Here is a 9,804-nt window from a genome sequence, read left to right as displayed (position 1 = left end):
TTTTTCTCATTTTATCTGTCATAGGTGAAGTGTACCTATGATGAAAATTACAGGCCTCTCATCTTTTTAAGTGGGAGAACTTGCACAATTGGTGGCTGACTAAATACTTTTTTGCCCCACTGTATATATATATATATATATATATTTTTTTATCCCAGCCCCCGTCCCTGCAGGAGGCCTTACAGACTGATTGCACAAAATGGTAATTGGTCTTCTGCTGTGCCCAACCACTCTGACACACACACACACACATACACACACACACATACACACATAACGCTGAAGCGTTACAGATTGATTGGGCAATCAACATTTAAAGGTAATTTCCAATTGAGCCCGACATATGCAGCATTTACTGTGAATACAGACTCCACTAGCGCGGAGACATTGCCTTTAAATTTGAATCACGCTGTAACGCCGAACTTCAGGACTACGAATTGAATCCAGCCCTTGGTTGAAGAGGGTTGAGTAGTAGGCAGCTACTAGTGCAGTGCCCGTTGAGCAGTTTAGGGGTTAAGTGTCTTGCTCACAGGTACAACCGCAGGTGATGGCATCTAGGACACTGAGGGCAGCAACCCTCAGGCCCACTCTCGAACAGATTTTCCCCTATCACACATGGGATTCAAACAGGCAACCTTCCAGTTGCTGGCACACTCCTCAAACCTCTCTATTGGTATGGCATCGCCATAAGCAAGTAAGCATAGTTTTCAGTTACTAATGAACCGCCATTATACTATGGCCCAGAGTTCTTCCAGGCCTTGATGTTTTCCTGATCAGGTAAAACATTTGTTAAGGTTAAAATGTACTTGCATTCCATTCAGCTACTGAATTAACCCATCCATACAGGAGTTCCTCTTTCTCAGACTGTAGTTCCTACCATGACAAAAGAGTAGGCAGCACAAAGACAGAGCCAGCCCATATAGCGCAAATACGGTATGATTGATTGATATAATTTGGCAGTTACATTTTTTTAAATAAACATACATCACATTGACTCTGAAGAGCATGCTTGGGCAGACAAGGAAACTTGTCAAGCCAGCAACATTTTTCATTAATTCAATTCAATTTAGGGTTGCAAAATTCAAGCTAGCGTGGAGTGAGTAACTTTCTCAAAATTCCCAGGTTTTCCAAAAATCTTGGTTGGAGGATTCCAGATGTCCTGCTAATTCCTTTCTGATTACAGGAATATTCCAAACGGGATTTCTGGATTTTGGCAAAGTTTCTGGAATTTTGCAACTGTAATTCAATTCAATTCACAATTCAATACATCCCCTCAGGGGCATTTTACCCAGCAGAGTGGGGATTCCCAGCTATCAGGGCAGACCCATATTTACTTATAGAGTGACACTGGAGTTCCTTCCTGTGTTATGTCTAGGACAATCTGTTCAAACCAGTGTATACTAGAGCAGAATCTGCTGACATATCTCTCCAGTGAGTCACCAGAGATAAGGGCCATAACAAGCGATGCATGGCCTCATCCGTGGACAGCCGGTAGGAGTAGTCTTTGTAGGAGGCTTAGTGGCTCGTGCTGTCCGTGTTGGATAATAAGAAGGGCGTGGTAGAGAAACGAGGCTGACAGCTCCCCAGTGTACCTGGACAGCGGGCAAACTAGAGAAATAGAATCAATGTATTTCTATTGGGCAGAAAGCAGCATATCCAGGAGACGGAACCGTTGTTATGTTATCGGATAGAACAGCAGGGATTGCGTTCTTCTTCGGAGACTGTGTGTGTGTGTGTGTGTTTTTGAGTTATATATGGTATGTGCATGAATATCTGTGTGTGTGCATGTATGTGTGGTTGTGTGTGTGTGTGGTTGTGTGTGCATAAATGTCTGCATGCCTATGTATATGTATTTATATGTACATCCATGGATGGATGTGCATGCACATGTGTGTGTAAACTCATACCCAGATTCTGGCCTTGGCCTCTGTTGTTGCCTTTGATGAACAGGAGGGAGTATCCGGGGTAGATGAGGTTGCTGCCCCCTGGGCACTGTGGCACGTTCTGACTGTGACGGGTGAATAGGAAGCCGTCCTCTATTGGCCCGGCAAAGTAGGGACCTGGAGGGCCTTGGGAGCCTTTGGATCCCGGAGTCCCCTGCTCACCTTGGATACCTGAGGAAACAATCCCATAGTATCTTTTCACAGACACTCTTTTCACAGGCCCTCTGCCATAGTGTCTGTTTAACACTTTTGGGCACTCTGCAATTTATAATTATAAGTCAGGGTTAATAAGTAGGTTTCCTTGTATGGATGAGAAACAAGTAGTATATAAAGGGAGGGAGGAGGATGCATGGTGTGTGTGTGTGTCTGTGGAGTTTCTTCAGAGGAGGAAGGGGAGGACCATCCTACTCAGTGAATTTCATAAAAATAAAAATAGTGAAACATTTGATAAAGTTATCCTGCTAGATAAAATGATACAAAATATATTAATGTCACCAAATAAATGATTAAAGCACACCGTTTTGAAATGAAGATCTACAGTAGCCTCAACAGCACCCTCTGGGGTAGCACCATGGTCTAGTGCTGAAATAATTATATACAGCTAGTTAGCACTGCAGTGCATATGTTGTGAGTAGTTGACTCAAACAGAGAGAAAGACAATAGCTGAACAGTTTTGATCAAATTAGTTCCTTAAAAAAATGACCCTGCCCTGAACTTAGTCACTGTTAATAGCCAGCTACCAGCTACCAGCCAGCTACCTCTACCCTGCACCTCAGAGACTGCTGCCCTACGTATATAGTCATTGAACACTGGTCAATTTAATTATGTTTACATACTGCTTTACCCATTGTGGATTATAGGAATATATTATATACTGTATTATAGTCAAGGCTCATCCTATATAATTACTGCTTGTCACACCTTTGCTATTCTTACACTGTCCATATTATCTATACACACCATCATAAACATACACTACCATTCAAAAGTTTGGGGTCATTTAGAAATGTCCTTGTTTTTAAAGGAAAAGCACATTTTTTGTCCATTAAAATAACATCAAATTGATCAGAAATACAGTGTAGACATTGTTGATGTTGGAAATTAATATTGTAGCTGGAAACGGCTGATTTTTCATGGAATGTCTACATAGGCATACAGAGGCCCAATACAAGCAACCATCACTCCTGTGTTCCAATGGCACGTTGTGTTAGCTAATCCAAGTTTATAATTTTAAAATGCTAATTGATCATTAGAAAACACTTTTGCAATTATGTTTGCACAGCTGAAAACTGTTCAATTTAAAGAAGCAATACAACTGGCCTTCTTTAGACTAGTTGAGCATCAGCATTTGTGGGTTCGATTACAGGCTCAAAATGGCTAGAAATAAATAACTTTCTTCTGAAACTCGTCAGTCTATTCTTGTTCTGAGAAATGAAGGCTATTCCATACGAGAAATTGCCAAGAAACTGAAGATCAACGCTATATACTACTCCCTTCACAGAAAAACTCAAACTGTCTCTAACCAGAATAGAAAGAGGAGTAGGAGGCCCCGGTGCACAACTGAGCAAGAGGACAAGTACATTACAGTGTCTAGTTTGAGAAACAGATTCCTCACAAGTCTTCAACTGACAGCTTCATTAATAAATAGTACCCACAAAACACCAGTCTTAACGTCAACAGTGAAGAGGCGACTCCGGGATGCTGGCCTTCTAGGCAGAGTTGCAAAGAAAAAGCCATATCTCAGACTGGCCAATAAAAATAAAAGATTAAGAACACAAAAGAACACAGACAGAGGAACTGTTGGAGCTAGAAACATAAGCATTTTGCTGCACCTGTGATAACACCTGCAAAATATGTGTATGTGTCAATTTTTTTTATTTGATTCTTCTTAGTTTACCTTATACTTACTTAGCTAGCTGATGCAGCTAATTTAGCCTACTCACATTTGACTCAAACAGAGGAATGCTATTTATGTTAGCTAGCTGGCTAATGCTATCCAACAATGCAACTCTTCCAAGTAAAGCTATGCTTTCGGTTTTATTCATTTATTGCCACAGGGCCCGCCGGTGTAACTGCTAAACTGCTTGCTGTGCACTGTACTGCGTGATTATACACATGGATTGGATTGTGGGTTTACTAACGCGTTAGTTCTAGTATCTATGTTGACTATGATGTTAACTAATATGGTGTCAACGATAGGCTGTGTAGCGGTTAACGTTTTGGTCAAAACAAATCAAGCTTTATTTACACAGCACATTTCAAACATGGAATACATTTTACATTTACATTTAAGTCATTTAGCAGACGCTCTTATCCAGAGCGACTTACAAATTGGAAAGTTCATACATGTTCATCCTGGTCCCCCCGTGGGAATTGAACCCTGGTCCCCCCAACGCAATGTGCTTCACAGGAAAAAATTTATAAAAAAACTATGCAAAGAAAAACTGAAATATTTACCACAACAAACAAAAGTGCATAAAAAAATTAAACAATAACAATAAAAACTGAAACACTATAAAAATAAACTAAGGAAAAGCAAAGCTAAAAAGGTGTGTTTTAAGATCTGTCCAAAGTTTTGGCCCTGCTTATATACTCTGGCAGGCTATTCCAGAGGTTGGAGGCATAATTACTAAAGGCTGGCTCTCCATGCATCTTGGTCCTATTCTTTGGAATAGTTAAAAAGCCAGTGCCAGAGGACCTGAGGGATCTACTGGGACCTACCAATAGAAGAACCTTCAAATTAATTCTAACTCACAGGCAGCCAGTGCAGAGAACGTAAAACCGGTGTAATGTGTGCTCTCCGTCTGGTCTTGGTATGAAGCTTTCGCTTGGAGAGTTTTTTTTCGCCAGGTCACAGACAGCTGTTGTGCTGTGCACTGAAGTCCACAAGCGAATGGAAATGTTGAGAATGAGAGTGCATAGATGCGAGAAGGAATTATACAACAAGAAAAGTGATGATGCCTTTTGTGGCTGCTAGGAAAGTAAACTGAGTGTGCGGGTGATCAGGGGATGTATTCATTCCTCCGATTCTGTTACAAAATGTTTCTTAAGTGGAAGCAAAAGAAACGGGATGGACCTACCTGAATTTGTCCAATAGAACCTCTTGTTTTAGTGGACTAATGGAATAATGGTTACACCCCAGATCAGCCAGATACAGGCAAGAGTGTGTAAGGTGATCTTGGGTCAGTTTCTAATTTCCCCCACCAATGGTTACGGTTAGGATTTAGGGAGAGGAAGCTGATCCTAGATCTGTATCAAGGGGAACTTCACTCGGGAGTGAATACAAACCTGGGAGTGTGCTTCTGTATCTCAAGGCTCTAAATAACTATTTTTGACACCAAATAATAATAATATGGGCGTTAATTAATTAACTGCTCATTTGATGTTTGTTTTCAGCACAGACATTCATCAATATGAATTACTGTGGTCGTGTCCAAATATCCAAATTTGCGTAGTAGTAGGTTGATAGTAGGTTGATAATATATGTGAAAATACAACGTTTTAAAGTATGTATGCTTTAAATGCCAGGATGTCATATTCAATTCGGCTTTTCATCTACATGTGGTAGGAATACGTTGTATGCTATTGAGGAAGAGAATCTTATTTTCAGACCCAAGTGTTTTTGACAACAGCTGATAAATCTATAAGGGGGACAGGCTATTCCAAAATGAACAAATGGCGCGACAAGGCGCAATTGCGCATTAGATGATACATTCCCAACATGGGTGAGCCTAGTACAGTATGTTGATATTTGTTGCTTACTGAATACATTTAGTCATGACTGTCCTGTGAGGATCAGAATGGGTCAGATCAGACTGGAGGGGGATGGCAGTAACCAGGCCTCTCTCGCCCACAGAGGGGGGGAAGGGATTTACTGGATGGTCGACAGTTCACACCCTCTTGTAAATTACAGCAGGGGCCTCTTTCTCTCCTCCAGTATGAACAAAAGGAATGCCTTTGTTAACAGGCTTTTCCCGCCGAAACTCTAACATGGTCAAAAGTGGACACTGGAACAATATTTATATCATAAGAATGTGGGGAACGGTCAGTGGGGAGCTATAGAAAACTAATGTCATATTGGTTTTTATTTTGTGATGTCATTAAAAAAATTTTTTTTAGGAGGTGTAAGAGAATCTGTCTCCTATAAACTGTTCATAGTAAGTAGCCACTCCCCGAGTAAGGTCAGAGAGCGTGTCAGACTGACAGAACTGTCCCTTTTGTCCAGAGTGCATAAAAGGATTGCCAACAAAGATTAACATTAAACCAGGAAAGGCCTGGTTCGGACAGAGATAAATGGCGAACAAAGGTACACACAGGAAAATACATTCATGATTTCTTATTGAAAACAGGTGGCGGTTCATGTGCAAAGAATATGATTAATAGGGGGCGCTGTTTTCACTTTGGGAAAAAATCGTGCCCAAATTAAACGGCCTCGTACTCTGTTCTAGATCATACAATATGCATATTATTATTACTACTGGATAGAAAACACTCTGAAGTTTCTAAAACTGTTTGAATTATATCTGTGAGTAAAACAGAACTAATTTGGCAGCAAACTTCCAAACAAGAAGTGAAAACTCTGAAAATGGGGCTCTGTGTCAGGGCCTGCCTATTCAACTGGCTTATATTTATGGATCTGTATGCACTTCATACGCCTTCCACTAGATGTCAACAGGCAGTAGAAGGTTGAATGGGGTGTCTAGCTTGATGTGAGGCCGAATGAGAGCTTTTGGAGTGACAGGTCCGCTCTTTTGTCAGTAGTCAGCTGCGCACAAGGGAACCTAAAATTGTCTTCTGAAATGCGTTCGGTTTACACAACGAAATGCTCCGGCTCTGATTTTATTGGATACATATGAGAAAAACATCATAAAGTAGGATTTTTCAATCGAGTTTGACAAGTTTATTCAACGTTTATTGGGACTTTTGGAATTTTTCGTTCCATGCGCAAACATTTCTTGGACACGTGAGCTCCACGTGGCTAGCCAAATTCGACAGAAGAAATGGACATTCTAAAACCAAACAACGATTTATTCTGGAACTAGGACTCCTTGCACAACATTCTGATGGAAGATCAACAAAGGTAAGAGAATATTTATGATGTTATTTTGTATTTTTGTGGAATATGTTGGCTCCAACAAGGCGGAGAATAGGTGAGCGCTGTCTCACAATATTGTATGCTGTATGTTGTACTAAAGTTTTTTTTTTAAATCTAACCCAGCGGTTGCATTAAGAACCAGTGTATCTTTCATTTGCTGTACAACATGTATTTTTTAGTAAAGTTTATGATGAGTTCTTTGGTTAGATTAGGTGACTGTACAAAATATCTCCGGACATTTTGGTGCATTGTGGCTACGTATTCACAATGTAAAAACACAATTTGCAGCTCTTAAATATGCACATTTTCGAACAAAACATAAATGTATTGTATAACATGCTGTTATAAGACTGTCATCTGATGAAGTTGTTCAAGGTTAGTGATTAATTTTATCTCTATTTGTGGGTTTTGTGAAAGCTACCTATGCGGTGGAAACATGGTGAAAACATGGCGTTGTGTGTTTGGCTATTGTGGTGAGCTAATATAAATACATATTGTGTTTTCGCTGTAAAACATTTTAAAAATCGGAAATGATGGCTGGATTCACAAGATGTTTATCTTTCATTTGCTGTATTGGACTTGTGATTTCATGAAATTATATTATATAATATCCCTGTCCCGTTAGGCTAGGCTATGCTAGTCAGCTTTTTTGATGAGGAGGATCCCGGATTCGGGAGGGTGACTCGTTAGAGGTTAATGTCCAATTTGTAAGTCGCTCTGGATAAGAGCGTCTGCTAAATGACTTAAATGTAAATGTAAATGTAATGTTAGAATAGTTCTGAAATGTGTAAATGATAAGTGTCCCTCTCTCTCTCTCTGTCACCCCCCCCCCCCCCTCTCTGTTGTAACAAGCCATCATATTGTGTCAGTCCACTAGGGACTGTTGTCTCATGTAAAGGGTGTATGTTTATTCTGTGTAATTATTTAGTTAGCTAGTAAATCAATAATTAAACCAATTTGTGTAGTACTGAATCATGAGTAAGGCTGTTTTTTTTTACAGATGCATGAGGTTATGACTGTTCAGAATGATTATATGATAAGAGGTAATGATTAATATGTTGACTGTTTTTTGGATGTGATAGTTTAAGACCTTTAGAGATTAATTCAGGAGATTGTAACTCTTTAAACAACCTCTTCCGTGGTGCCTCAAATCCTAATGAGATAATTGTAACATGATTAATTTAATCGGGTAACAATTAAACATAGTTAGTTGATTAAATAAATAACAGTCATCAGATTAATGAAAGTAAAGTCACGACATATTGGAGCCCCCGTGCAAGGAATCTAAGACAGAACTTGGCCTTCCTGTTGAATTCAGTCTATATTCAGTCTCGGCCTTGTCTCAGGATGGTAGGTTGGTGGTTGAAGATATCCCTCTAGTGGTGTGGGGGCTGTGCTTTGGCAAAGTGGGTGGGGTTATATCCTTCCTGTTTGGACCTGTCCGGGGGTATCATCGGATGGGGCCACAGTGTCTCATGACGCCTCCTTTCTCAGCCTTCAGTATTTATGCTGCAGTAGTTTATGTGTCGGGGGGCTTGGGTCAGTTTGTTATATCTGGAGTAATGAAATAATAGGCTCTCTAAGGTCAGGGCGTGACAGTACCCCCCCCCCCCCCCCCCAAAGGTGCGGACTCAAAACCTGACTCTATGAGGGAGGGTTCGGGTGGGCATCTAGCCTCGGTGGCGGCTCCGGTTCGGGGCGTAGACCCCACTCCACTTGCTGATCCCTCCGCTTCCATGGAACCGGACCGTGGATCATCGACGGAGGCTCCGGACCGTAGATCATTGCCGGAGGAACCGGACCGTGGATCGTTGCCGGAGGCTCCGGACTGTGGATCGTCGCCGGACTGCAGACCGTCACTGGAGACTCTGGAATGCGGACCGTCTCAGGAGGTTCCCTACTGTGGGCTGTCTCAGGAGGTTCCGGACTGTGGACCGTCTCAGGAGGTTCCGGACTGTGGACCGTCTCAGGAGGTTCAGGACTGTGGACCGTCTCAGGAGGTTCCGGACTGTGGACCGTCTCAGGAGGTTCCGGACTGTGGACCTTCTCAGGAGGTTCCGGACTGTGGAACGTCGTCGGAGGTTCCGGACTGTGGACCGTCGTCGGAGGTTCTGGACTGTGGACCGTCGTCGGAGGTTCCGGACTGTGAAACATCACCAGAAGCTCTGGACTGGGAACTGTCGCCGGAGGCTCTGGACTGGGAACTGTGGCCGGAAGCTCTGGACTGGGGACTGTCGCCGGAAGCTCTGGACTGGGAACTGTTGCCGTAAGCTCTGGACTGTGGAGGCGCACTGGAGGCCTGACGTGGTCTCATTACAGGTGGCACCGGGCTGATGACACGCACCTCAGGGCGAGTGCGGGGAGGAGGCATAGGACGTACTGGACTGTGGAGGCGCACTGGAGGTCTGGAGAGTAGAGCTGGCACAACCCGTCCTGGCTAGATGCTCACCTTAGCCCGGCAAGTGCGGGGCGCTGCACAGGACGCACTGGGCTGTGAAGGCGCACTGGAGACACGGTGTGTAGAACCGCATAGCATCGTGACTGAACTATCATCCATATTGACCCCACTCTAGAGCCCCTGATAAGACAGAGAAGGGATATGACTGAAGCAAAAGCAACAGCAGCAACGGCTGCAGTAAAAACAACAGCAGTAACAACCCAGCTACTGTCCACTGCCATTATGAATAAGCCAGAAACATCAGAATAAGTTGGGTTCCTCCAAAACATTTGGAACCTTCTAACCAATCCCAGCAGTCTAAGTCGAGA

The 9,804-nt window shown here is 42.5% G+C and overlaps 1 long non-coding RNA gene across 1 annotated transcript in view; it reads right to left on the bottom strand.

Moving 5' to 3' along the window:
- Positions 1-171: 171 nt before the first annotated feature.
- LOC129821711 (uncharacterized) overlaps positions 172-9,804 on the bottom strand; it is a 31,261-nt gene continuing 21,628 nt past the window's right edge. Inside the window, exon 5 of the long non-coding RNA XR_008754396.1 lies at positions 172-2,114. This is a non-coding gene — a long non-coding RNA (uncharacterized LOC129821711). The remainder of the gene's footprint in view (positions 2,115-9,804) is intronic.

The sequence above is a fragment of the Salvelinus fontinalis genome, chromosome 24 (assembly GCF_029448725.1).
Source record: "Salvelinus fontinalis isolate EN_2023a chromosome 24, ASM2944872v1, whole genome shotgun sequence".
NCBI lineage: Eukaryota > Metazoa > Chordata > Actinopteri > Salmoniformes > Salmonidae > Salvelinus > Salvelinus fontinalis.
The sequence above is the reverse complement of the archived record's forward strand: the minus strand, read 5'-3'. Positions and strand labels throughout refer to the sequence as shown.